A 13966-nucleotide genomic window follows, 5' to 3' on the forward strand; every position below is an offset into this window, starting at 1 on the left:
GACATGTGAGATTAGAATTACGCATTGTATTTCGAAAGCAACCCCCTCCCAAAAAAAATAATATAAAAATAAAAAATAAAATAAAAAATACAAATATTGCAAAACCGTATAATAAAAAAACGGATTCCTGATAAAGATAAACAGCACAGTTGACCGCTGGGACAGACCTTAATTTTGCCTGGCTGGGCACTGCCTGCGATTTCGCCACACCCACAATCTCCTCCGCCAGCCGTTCAACAACAGACTGACATCATTGGTCTGCGTATTACACTGCTATTTTCAATCTACCTTAAGTATCGTAAAAGCTTCGCAGCTGTCTTGTGACTTACAGTCAGACTGGGCATATTAGGACTGTTACCCATAAATTGCAGCGAAAAATGAACTTTTCTGCTGCAGACTCTCAAAAACCAACTAGTCATCATAATCAGAGACCATTGTTAGGTTGTTCTTCATTGTATTCATAAAGGTTTGTTTTATATTAGCCTATTGTTATTTTCTACCTTATTTATCACCTTATTTTAATAAAATGTATTGTATATTTCTTTGTCTTTTTATGTGTATTATGCTTTGTCTTTATAGGACTTGTTTTGTATATAACGCTTAATATTGTATTTCGCATTTTCATATTTGTATTTGGGAAAATCGCACACTCACACACACACACACACACACCTAAACATGTGGTCTATAGGGAAACAAAGACCATCATTGTACATATATTACTTTTTTTCTTCATAATTTATTCATAAAGGTCTGTTTTATATTAACATATTTTTATTTTATATTTAATAAAACATTTAATATTATTTTTATTACGGTATAGGCTATAAACTGAATAGCTTAATCTACCCCTAAACCTAGCCTACCCATCACAGACAACTTTCTGTATTTTTACTTAAAAAAGCACTTAGATTGAATTATAAGCTGTTTTCCTTATATGGGGACCAAAAAAAGTCCCCACAAGAACAAGGATTTCAGATATTGCAATCTTTTGGACCCCATAATGTATGGTTTACCAGCCCACACACACATTTCCATATAACACCTAATTTAACAGAATTAAAGGTTTTTTCCCTCTTTATCTGAGAGATGATGACACAACTTTGTAACATCTTTAACCATCTTTGTTTGCTGGAAAGATGTTAAAGGATGGGACTGAGGAGGACAAGGTTAACTCTCAACCCATGAGATAAACCACCAGCACACGTGCTCTCCAAGTGAATTATAACCTGACAGATCATATATCATTGGTTGTGACTGCTCTAAAATGTGTTCTCATAATGAGAGCAGTGCATGGGCATTATAAGGAACACATTTCTGGACAGGACATTACCAAAATTATTTAGGCAGAAATGCATGCAATAACCTGATAGTGTGATATGACATCTTTGGTTATAACCGTGACGTATGTTGAATGTCACAGTGCCAAGCAAGTAATGATTGTATTATTGGATTTTATGCACATATTAATTTGTTCTAGGCAGTGCATTGATTTTAATATGCAATTCTCCCTCTTTTAATATGACAGACCTAAAAGTAAAGGTCAGTCCTTTGTGTATATCTCATTATGCAAAGCACTGCTGTGAATATTAAAACAATTTACTTCAAAAAGGACAAAAAAATCATTTTTGCCCCTTTTTCTTGCTCAGAGTGTTTAATGTGCCAATAATTCTGTCATTGATGATTGCCATGAATTTATGTCCCCAGCAATTGTGTCATATGTTTGTAGTTTTTCAACGCTTCAATGCCATCTTTATACAAAGATTGGACACAAACAGACAAATAAAAATGTTTCCTGTATCCTTGGCAACAGCACTGGCGCTGGCTGTAAATGAGGCAATCAAATTAATGCTGGAACATAAAGCAGGGAGAAAGAGAGGAAAAACTAGAACACTCCGAGCCAGGCACGATTATCATTTTTACACCAAATTTAGCATGCACCGAGTGAAACATTACACTTTTGGATGAGATTCTCTCTTACCGGTCTATCAGAACACAAATTGACAGTTCAATTAGAGTTGGAAGCAAAGCATTTTTGGCTGTCTTAAACATTTTCCTCTAATTACTAAGACCTTTGTGATCAGTTCGGGAACTGTTTTGGCCAACAAAGAGTGAGCAGGAGGAATGTTTTTGGGAAAATATTCTGTAAAAAGAATTTCATTTAGAACAAAAATATTTACATTCATGCATTTAGCGGATGCTTTTTATCCAAGGCGCTTTTTATTAAGGAGGCAACAATATTCGTAATATACAACGGCAAGTTTATTTGATGACAATATAAGGAAGCAAGCCAGAGAGAGTGTGTGTGTTGGATTAAGGGGGTGGTTGAGTGCTTGTGGAAGAGGTGTGTCTTCAGCTGCTTCTTGAAAGATGTGATGGTCTCAGCAGTTTGGATAGAGGTTGGCAGCTCATTTCAGAGGAACAGAGAGGGTGAAACTTTTGGAGAGTAACTTTTAGCCTCATTGTGAAGAAGCGACATAGGCATCACTCATTTGACGGGAGCGTACGTTTGTGTATTGAGGTTGGGAGTTGCTTTTCCAGTGGAAGTTCTGAAAGCCAGTGTCAAAACTTTACAATTTGATTCTGGATGCTTGGGAGCCAGTGGAGTGAGATCAGGAGTGACATATTTTCGGTCAGATCATCTGCAGATGCTCAGGCCCTGTTTACACCTGCTGTTCAGATCAGTTTTGGTCGATCGGAAGTAGTTCTAACCCGGCAGCTTGTGTCAAAATGATTTATTGCTTTTTGATGGACAGGGGGCGGGGCTGACCTTTGCCCTTCCGGATTCCATCTTTGAAGTAGTCATAAACCTTTGACCTTTTGCATTCCATCTCTGGAATATCGATTAACCTTTGACCTATCGATCAATCAAATGGACAGGTGGTTTTTGACCCCTACTGACCTTTTCTAATCGAGAACATGTGTGTGAACATTCAGGTTTTGACCCGTTGACCTTCATAAAAAGACTGAAACCACAACAATGAGCGAAAAATATGGGTAAAAAAAGTTCAGTTGGTCATCAAACATTGCAAACATTTGCATTGTAATATAGAAAAAGCCATATGCCTTTATGATCGTGCCCAGTGGAGAAAAGAAATGGAGAAAAGAAAAGGGAATGAACACTGAACCTTGAGGCACCCCAATGATTAGCTGATGTGACACAGACATCCCTACACTATATTAAAACCTTGAAATATCTGCCTGTGAGGTATAAAGGCACCCAAGTACCAAACATGTGATGCCAAAGTCAGAAAGGGTGGACTGGAAGATCTGGTGATTTACAATGTCAAAGGCAGTTTTGGAGTTTGCTCTTGCCAGCCGTACAGTTTCAGCAACGGTCACAGGGTTGTTGTCGAGGAGGTTGTTCTGTGAGCAAAAGACCAAAGAGCTTACTGAACACAACTCTTTCAAGAGTTTTTGACCGAAAAGGAGTGGTTTACCAATTCCGCAAAATGAATGGCTTTCACACTTTCCCATCAAATGATTGTGAGTGTCATCTTGTGGCAAAGGTTGAATAAAGTCGTTTTTTTTTGGGGGGGGAGACTATTTTAACGATGTCTTGACTAACTTTCCTGGGCTGGCAGATGCAATTACCTAGCAACCTAAGGAGTGATCCAGCTCTCAGATTTCATCAAAAGTATAAAGGTGACGCCTTGGAATAGGTTAGTTCACCCATTAGCGCAACGCATTCTCACCCCAAGGCATCACCTTTTGACCATGCTTCAATATTCGACGCTTTAGGCGCCCTTTAGCGTCAGTTACATGATGCGATCCTATACCGTCATCTAACTGACACTAAAGGAAAAGTGTCAGTTGCCTTGTTCACACTACATGATTTTAAAACATCGGGCTGACTGTGCGTTTCACACGACATGGAGGTAACTCACTACACGAGTTGACAACGCACTACATAGAGATACAACCACAATCGGATGATAAGAGCAAATCATTTGTGACTCTATTGAGTTTCAGTACTATGTTACGGTCTAAATCCTGAAAATAATCAAATAAATAACGAGTTGACAACAACTCTGTCACCCAACGATTCTATCTTGTCTACAAACCACATTTTGTCACGAAAAAACACGCAATAAATAAATAAATAAATAAACAAATAAATATTGCGGCAAAACCCAGCGAAGAAGAGAACACAACACGTGAATATGGACATCAGACAGAAACTAGTGCTGCACACTGTTTGCGCGACGATCTGCTCTGAGGAAAAAAATGAAAAAAAACAACAACTAAGATTTACCTGGTGACCTCAACCCATGCGTTGCTATGATTGGCTGTACTCATGACATCGCTGAGATGGACTATGTGCACGTTAGCATATTCCGGCTGCGAAACCGATATGGGGTGTCTAGTTTCCGGTAGCCTGATGGACGACGTAGAGGATGTATGTTTCTCCAGATGTCTTGAACATTTGCCGAATATTACAGTCGATTATGTTCATCGACTGGCTAATGATTTTCCTCCAGCTCCCCAGAGCAAGAGAGAAGGGGTTTAAATATTACATTTCTCAGTATCTGCATCATTTTGAAGGGAACGTTAAGTCACAACAACATCCATGCTCAGACTGATCTCATGAAATTGCGTATGTATGACACGTATCATGTATTTTTGGCATGCTATCATCACGCATAATCTCTTTTCAGCGTGATTATGAATACCGTTGACTTAACGTTATTATTGTATATATATATATATATATATATATATGAAGAGTTCAGATGCAAAAGCCTCTAAATGCCATTTGAAATTTTCATCTGATGATTTTTATCAAACTTGTATATTTAAGTTCAGTAATTTCACTTAAATGGCAATGATAATTACCTATTAATTGTTATTTAAGTGAAATTACTGAACTTAAATATACAAGTTTGATAAAAATCATCATTAAAGATGAAAATTTCAAATGGCATTTAGAGGCTTTTGCATCTGAACTCTTCATATATATATATATATACATACACAGTGTATATATATATATATATATATATATATATATATATATAGCATATGACCTACCTCAACCCCAACCTACCCGTCACTCCTACCATCCTAGGAAAAAATAAATATCGCTCCCCAGATGTAGATCTACATTTTGTTTTGTTTCGCTCGGACATTTGACGGCATGTACATACGCGGTACACGTGGAATCACTCGGACATTAATGTTGCCATGCTACGTGCTCAAGCTATGCGATTTGGTAACTGTTCTCTCTATACATTATAAAATGCGAAATCATGCGTTAGAAAGTGCATTTTCCAGAACAGTTTGTGTTGGCCATTGTTTTGTTTATGATGTTCAGAGGCTATGTTGTTGACAACCACTATCGTCATATAGATCAGTGTTGACAACCACTATACATGTCATACAGGGAGTAAAGGTATCCGACGTTGGTTCGTTCGTTATCAAGTTAGGCTGTTTAACACATATTAGGCTGTTCACACATATTTCTAAACAGGTCTCCCTTTCAAAATAGGTTCTAAACCCAGGGGCTTCTCCTGGTTAAAGGGCATAATATAATAAATAATTAGTAGCCTAAAAACTTCCTTCTAGTTGTCATGGATACGCAACGCTCCACTCTGTGAAGCGACTGCTTGGGTGCGGTGACAAAATGTGAAATATCGTTTACTTTTCACAATGCAGCAATCCACCCAAATATGAGTGAAAACTGTGTTGGTTGACTTGACAATGAACAAACGAACATAGTTTTAGACAAATATATTTAGATAGCTAAGCTTTAGATAGCCGGTCCACTGATGTAGGATGTAAACAACGGCAACCGGAACCGAAGTACCCAACATCCGCCCTCAAGGCGGAAGTTAGCATTTTTCTCGTGCACAGAGTCAATTGAGTCGCGCGACGGCTCTTTCTGGGCTCGGCGACGCGTCTGCGAGCGTTTTCGCTGCGTTGTTGGCTTTGCACGTGATAACACCCTGACCTGTCGACGAGCTCAACGATTTGCAAATCGGGCATAAATCGGGCTTAAAATCCTGTAGTGTGAACTTAGCATTAGATGACACGTGTAGGTCTGGGGTAGGGTTACACGCGATCCTAGGGCGTCATCTCACTGTCGCCAAAGGGCGCCTAAAGCGTCAGATATTGAAGCATGGTCAAAATGATTCCCAAGGCGTTATCCACAAGTTTCCTACGCCCCATGAGGCCTTGCGTCAAAAGTGGGCGCGACTTCCGGTTGGAAGTAAACAAAGCGCAACTTGACATGCTTGACACTCGTTCATACAACAGTTGACAGTCATTCAAGTTATAGCGATCCAAACTAGCTAACGATGTGGGAACACAACCTCAACGAAATTAAAAAGGGTGAAATAACAGTACCTTTACCTCCGCAGTAGTTGATTGTGAGTATAATAATAACATTATTAATAATCAATACTCATCAAGGCATGGTGACAGACAGTTGTGTGAGCTGACAAACAATTAAAATAAAAAATACACACTTAGTCATTGTGCTTTGGAGTTTATTCAAAATTATAAATGAATGTGCTGCTTGAATACATTAACTGGCACATTTGGTATTCTGTCAACACAGGCTTTGATCCTGAGTTTAGGTGTAACAACAGTAGCGAACAGCCAATCACATGCTGAGAGAGTTTATAGAACACTAAGAATTTAAACAAATGTACACAGGAAGATTCGTCATCTTTTGGGAGGTGATGGAAACTACAGTCGTTGGCAGGATCAGAGACGGGCTCTGGCAAGATCACTCTGATTTCGTTTTCAGCTTATGTTCAAAACAATCCCGTTTAAGCCACTGAATTAGTTTAGTCCGGTTATACATACAACCGCGAACAGCACATGTTGTCCCTGAGCTCCGTAACGACATCTCTCATAAAGATTTGCGTCTTTAAATAGTAAATTAATTCTCCGAAAAACAGCTAGCCTCTTCGCTAACTAACACACAAAATACCATTGGAATGCTACTTCCGCCGCGTCACCGGAAGTTTCACCCACTTTATTTTTTACAGGAGCGCCCCTCGGAAACTTGTGGATATTAGGTGACTCCTTGGGGGTGAGAATGGGCAGGAATGCGTTGAAGTTTTACAGGGTTGGAACAACACGAGAGTCAAGTCAAGTCAAGTCACATTTATTTATATAGCGCTTTTCACAATACAGATTGTATCAAAGCAGCTTCACAGTGATAACATGTAAGTAGCACAACACAGATCAACAACATTGCTAAACACTAAATAACCCCAACTGAGCAAGCTCAAAGCAAGCCAAAAGCAAGGCGACAGTGGCAAGGAACCAAACTCCATCAGATTGGATGGAGAAAAAACCTTGGGAGAACCCAGGCTCAGTCGGGGGCCAGTTCTCCTCTGGCTTACATTCATATTGTTTAAATATAAATATTAAATATTAGTGAGAGTGAGTCATTACTGACAGAATTACATTTTTTTGGGTGAACCAACCCTTTAATTTACTTACTTTTCATGTTTTATACTCATTACACTGTATACAAGCAGTAATATAACTCTGTTAACTAAAAATATATTACTTGATAGATCTGGCAGGCAGCCAAGGTACGAAGGAAGTGTGGAATGTGTGCGGATGGAGATTGGTCGTGTGTACTGTAAGTGAGACTTATGAGAGCTGGTTGCCACCTTATTAGTGGAATAGCTGGCAAAGTCACCAGCAGTCAGGGAGGAGGTGGATGGGGACAGGATGATTGCTGTGAGTATTTCCAGGTGTCTGAGGTGTTACTTTTTTTGTTTTGGTAGTAAAAGACCTTAGCAAGAATGAGAAAGAAGATAATGCTTGCTCAGGTTAGCTATATGAAAAATTCAGATGAGAAGCACGATCAATTGAAGTGTTATAATCCAAGCACGTCTGTGTCAGGCCCGTGTGGCATTATGCTGCATTGCATAAACCCCAGATTTAATGCACCCACAAACTGTGAAACTGCTCAATCCATCTAAATGTGACTTCAGTTTTGATCATGGAAAGGTCATCGGTCTTAGCGGCGAAGTCTGAGTCTGGCATTACAATAGCTACTAGATGGATGGTTTCCAGAGCTGTGTGTTCCCAAGATTACAGTGTTGTGAAACTTTTGCATAATATGCGCCATTAACCTGAAATATTATTTCTGAGTAATGAATGGAATGAGGAGATGGCACATTTAAATAGCAGTGCATAACTCGCAGCGCTCCAGAAATACCCTGTAGTTACAGATTGCATACCCAGCATGTCTCTATATATAAAAACAAAAGTCTGTAATTGCTGCAGCTGGAAGGCTTTTAGTGCTAGGCCAACAACAACAACTTATACTGGGATTTGATTTCCTCCAGAGGGTCAGATTGGACTCAAAACCACATTTCAACACATTAGAACCGATTTTATCACTTCTTTGAATAATGTTTTGCCCTAAGAAATCAATAGGTTTAAGATAATGATGATGACTTAAGGGATGGTGAGTTGGAAAAAAGCTCCTCCGAAATATAGAATGACCACACACACTTATCAGTCACAGATACGAACTCCAACAGAGACACCCAGTGGTACAAACAGGCATGATGCCTATTTAACCACTCTATCTCTCTCTGATTCATAAATTGAAACGACCATGTACAACTTAGAATATGTATTCTATAACTGATAATAATATACCGAAATGTTAAAAGAAGAAAGTAATTAATACTTTTATTCCACAAGGATGCATTCAGTTGATCAAAGTGATTTCTATTTCAAATAAATGTTTTTTGGAGAAATCAAAGAATACACCAAAATGCACCATGGTTTCCACAAAATATTAAGCACCACAACTGTTTTCAACAGATTATTATCTATTAACTATTCTGAAGTTATACAATTGCATTTTTTTGTAGCTGCACACTTTCACAGAAAATATTGCTTTAATTTGCCATTATAGTCATTTGACTTGACGAATCATGGAAGGATCCTATCCGCAATGATCCAAAAGACCCAATCAGCGAGCGAATGTGTGTATCCACGCCTTCGTTTTCAAAAGCGTCTTTCCAACGCATTCTCATCCCGCGGCTAGGCGTCATATACAACGCTGTTTAGGTATAGGTATATACAACGCTGTTTAGGTTTAGGTATGGGGTAGGGTTAGACCACTAGGAGGCGCCTTCTGGCCCATATATATCTGAATCTCATATTGACGCTAAAGGGTGACATGTGCGTTGCATATATACGCCTTGGCAAAAGCGTCGGGGCTGGTCTTTCTCAATCTGAAATCTCCCCCTAAACCCCCAGTCACTATTTCCTATGTTAGTCCACTAATACAGTTCACTTGAAATAGTGAATAGAAACGAGTAAGCGATTTCGGACAGCCGTAGAGCGTGAAATGTAGTGAAATGTGGGATTAAATGACTGTAGCTACTCAATAATGTCTGACTCGGAAATGTCTGACTGTACCACTACAAATGGCTGTCCCCTCAAATAATGCCTTATTTGAGGGTATAGGGGGTGAATGATTTCAGATTCAGCCACCGGTTTCATTTACACTGAAACGCAACCCCAGAGTTTTCAAACTAAAACAAGGTCTGCAGCATTTCCAAAAGTCTCAGTTTTTGAGGGCCGAAAAACTCCAGAGTGGTGTGAATGCCAGGCGCAACCGTAGTAAGAGTTATGCATTTTAAAATGAAAATGTAGAAGTGTAAACAGTGCCTTAGAATTCTCAGATGCCACTTGATTTGAATTCACCAATAAAATTCAAATAATAATTTTTTAAGTGTGACTGAGTGCTGTTTTGGAGCCACAGTAACTGGGCTAAATCAATAGACATGTCCGTGTTTTGAAATGTATAGTATGTTGTGAAGATGAGACAGGCCGTTCTAAAGACCTCTCAATCCTTCTGAACACTTGTCCATGGTGCTATAATAAACCAACACAAGGAGAAAATACTACCTGGAACATTCTTGGGAAAGGGCAGGCAGAGGTCTAAATAGAGACATGAACAGAGGAAAATGAAACACATTACCAGCAACAGGTGTAAATGTCCAACTGCTCAACACTCTGTAAAACACACAAGGGTGCGTGACTGGTCTGACTGTCAAATAAAAGATTGGGGATTTCTAGGTTTGATATAATCTAGAATATAATGTGGATGTTGTACTCCCCCCCCCCCCCCCCCAAAAAAAAAAAAAAAAGAACTAGTCTGCCTCAGCAGAGTATACAGAGATGAAGTTGAGTCAAAGATAGCATCATTTTGAGAAATGGCTCTTTGCAGAAAAAAAAACCCAGACTATGAAAAGATTTGACTCTATTCCATTTGTGACAAAGTGTGTAAAGTGTTAAATGGATTTCAGAATTTAAAAGAGACCATCAAAAAGTCCAATTATCGTCTCTATGTGCATTCACATGGACAAACTGCACAGAGATAAAAGTGTGTGTCTTGCACTTACAGCAGTTCTGGCTTCTTCTCATCAGTTTGCCCTTGGGACATAATGATCTATCTGTTATCTGTAGAGAATTTTAGTCAGCAAAGAAACCCTGCTGTCTCTTTGAGGTTAAAATAAAACTATGTTTGACATGTGCTGAAATTTGCCACCTAATATTTCTTAGTTGGTTATATTTTATGCATTGTTATGTGGTTGCTAGGGTGTTCTGAAATCCGTATGTCTGACCAATTAACAGAAAAGGAATGTCTACTGTAATTTCTCGGAAAGATATTTTTACAGTGTTTGGTCAGCAGAACAATCCAAAAACACATTTAATAATAACGAAGAGTACAATGAATAAATTAAGCAACGTATCTATCCCTCACAGCCTTGCTTTTATATTCTTTAAAAAATCAAAGGTGGCGCTGCTGCGAATAAGGTCTAGTGCTCTGTTTATAAGTGTGTGCTGCAGTTTGCTATTCATCTGCTGGAAAAAAAATTCTGAAAGTGAATCCAAAGATATTGTTCCTCTGTATTGTTATCGTTATAATTGGTGTTGTGGACTTCCCAATTCTCATAGAATTAGAATGACTATTAAAACTTTAGTTAGAGTTGTCATTATAGTTTTCGTCCTTGGTGTGAACAGCCATTAAATCTTACAGTCAGTTTTGGCGGATCAACTACTGTCATGGCGGACAACTGTCTTGCTGAGCAAGTTAGATACAAATATTTTACGTAAAATATCTGCAGTGCAGCCTTCTAAACTGCATTACACATTTTTAACCAATATTTGAGAGTAAGAAAACATATGTGAGACCAGTCATGTCAGATGTCATTGCTAATGTGTTATTTAAATGTGAGATTTTTGTATTCCAATTAGAAATGCACTTGTGTAACCAGTCCTACTCAACCCATTCTGAGCGGGATTCAAACCTCTGACGCGGGAGGTGGGCTCTCTAACAAGGACACTAAAGACTGCAGTCTCTAGTATCAGTTGCCAGATAGCTTCTTGAGATCAGGGGAGTGAGGTTTACATGCACATAGATATCCCATTGGCCTGTTACACTCACTTCCCTTAACCTCACTCCCAATGGCACCAAATCCTGCTCTGAATGGGTTTGGCCTCCGGCGTGGGAGGCGGGTGCTCTAACAAGGAGTCTAAAGAACACGGCCACTAGCCTCAGTTGCTAAACACCACTTGAGATCAGGGGAGTGAGGTTTGCACGCACAGTTCTTACTGGCCTACGACAGTAACACTTGAATAAAATAGCTGCCGAGTGTGATGGTCAAAACTACATTGCCTTGAAAGAGACCCTGTTCAAATGAAAACACATGCAAAGAATCACTGTGTTTTATGGTGTAAAAATGTTTTGTTTCTGCCCTCAGATTCACGGGAAGAAATAACTAATCTTTACTGTGAGTAATCGTGGTAATGATGCTTGATTTAGTAAACACCATAAATCATGTATGCAAGCTCAATGACAGTGGTTTGACGAAAAGTGGCGCATGGTTATTTCTGTTCAGTTTTTCACCTCCATGCTGGAAAGGGGCAAGGTCAGGGTGTCGGGCCGGCTAGGAAGGATTCATTCCACACATCATTTGGCAGGAAATTGCTGCCCTACACAGTTTCACACTGGCACACAGCCCACAAAGCCACAAATCTGCCAGCAGCATTATCGAGTATTTTAAAAACCCTTACGGGTCTCAAGAGGAGCAAGAAAAAGCTGACGGTTATTGACTCAACATGCTTTCTTGAAATTCCATTGCTCTACTTTGGATCCAAACTATCAATACAGGTATGTAGAGACCTTGGCCTTGCAAGAGATATAAACGGAAAGCTTTAAATATATAGATTGATTAGTAAGATAGAGCATGCTTTGAATGCTTCTCTGCCTTCTGATAAGTGCTCAGAGGATGGCAGAGCAAATGGAGGGAAAATGTTTCAGGAATACATTCATACATGTGCCTTCTTTGATTCAAGATGTCTTGGAGTTAAAATCAACTGTTCTACAAAGCCATGTCAAGTGAGACATGAAAAAATACAATAGAAAGCCAATAAGTTGCTGTCCGTTGACATGAATGAAAAGCATATTTTATTTGTGAATTCCCAAGAATAAAGGCCTTTGTGTGCATTGATTTCGAAATTCATTTATCAAATGGATACAACGATTTAGACAGTTTTAATCAACCAAAAACCTTTATCGATTAGATGCCATAGAAAAGGCATATTCATTCTCAAGAGGAACTTGTAAAATTATTTGTACGTCCCTCATTGCTGAGTGCATTCAATCATCTCATTACTTATAAAATCATGTGACATTGGACAAAAGGAACGACTCATGCTCCTTGTTTTGGGAATAAAGATTTGGGCCATTTTCCAAACCCAGGGTCAGTGAATCAATAATGCATTTACTCTGCTTTATGTTTGGCATCGTTCTGCATTTAGCAAAAGCATGTTGTGCTTAAGAAACAGTTGACATTGTCGATACAGCATATGTGAGTGTGTACTTGTAAAAATAATGTAGTTCTCTTCATGCCCTGATGCTCTTAATAATGGCAAGGCAATTTTGTAAGTGGGGTCCTATCCACCATCAACTCCAGTTCAGACCCCTTAAAGGTACAATATGCAGGATTTTTGCAGTAAAATATCCAAAAACCACTGGGCCAATGTCATATATTTTGTTTAGTTGATTAATATCCCAAATGTTTCCAACTTATTTTAAATCGTGAGAAAATTGCGATTTTTAGGAAACGGGGCGGGGCGTGTGAGCAGGGGTGAGGAGTCGCCAGTCAATGACGTCATATCCGCGTTACCCTCGGTTTCCGCCAGGTTTTGTTCAAACATTATGGACCATGGCAAGCAGACTTTGAGACAAAAAGAGGACTAAAATGAAGATCATCATCTTTGAATTGACAGAGTGTTGCCTGTCATTTGAGCAAACAGGTGAGCAAATTAATGTAAAACTAATCAATGTTATATAGTTCAACATGATGAAAAGTTAGAATATGATCTAATGTTAATCTAGCTTAGTCTCATACAGCCAACAAACAACCTAACTAACAACATTCAACGCACTCAAATGCCGTTTATTTAAAAAGCAGGATATGACAGAGATGCTCAGCCTCTGGGGAGGTTTCATTTTTCTGAAAAAGGGTATAAAAAAATATATATACTGTATATACAAAGCATTTTGCTTTCAAACTAGATTTTAATGGACGTAGACTAACTGAAACAAACCAAACACTTGATATTGCAAAGGCATTGCTCTTACCATAAGACCTTCAAGCTTTCTTAAGGCCATCAGATTTATTCATAAACTGTGCTTACAGAGTTATGGACCATCATTTTTAGCTGGTTTGTATCACTGAAGTGCTCTGTCAGTGAATTGTTAATATATTCTTTCTTTACATAGGAAAGGCATTAATAATACATTCTTTACAAAGTAAAATCAATACTTCTGGCTTCCATACACTAAATGAAAAACTATGGTTAGTTTTATAAGAGAACTGAAATGGAACTTATCCAAGGATTTTTCTGTTTTTAGGACTTTCCAGAGCTCAGATCTTCCAGATCTCACAGACAGGCATCAGACAAG

The sequence above is a fragment of the Pimephales promelas genome, chromosome 5 (assembly GCF_988280905.1).
Source record: "Pimephales promelas chromosome 5, fPimPro1.hap1.1, whole genome shotgun sequence".
NCBI classification, from domain to species: Eukaryota; Metazoa; Chordata; class Actinopteri; order Cypriniformes; family Leuciscidae; genus Pimephales; species Pimephales promelas.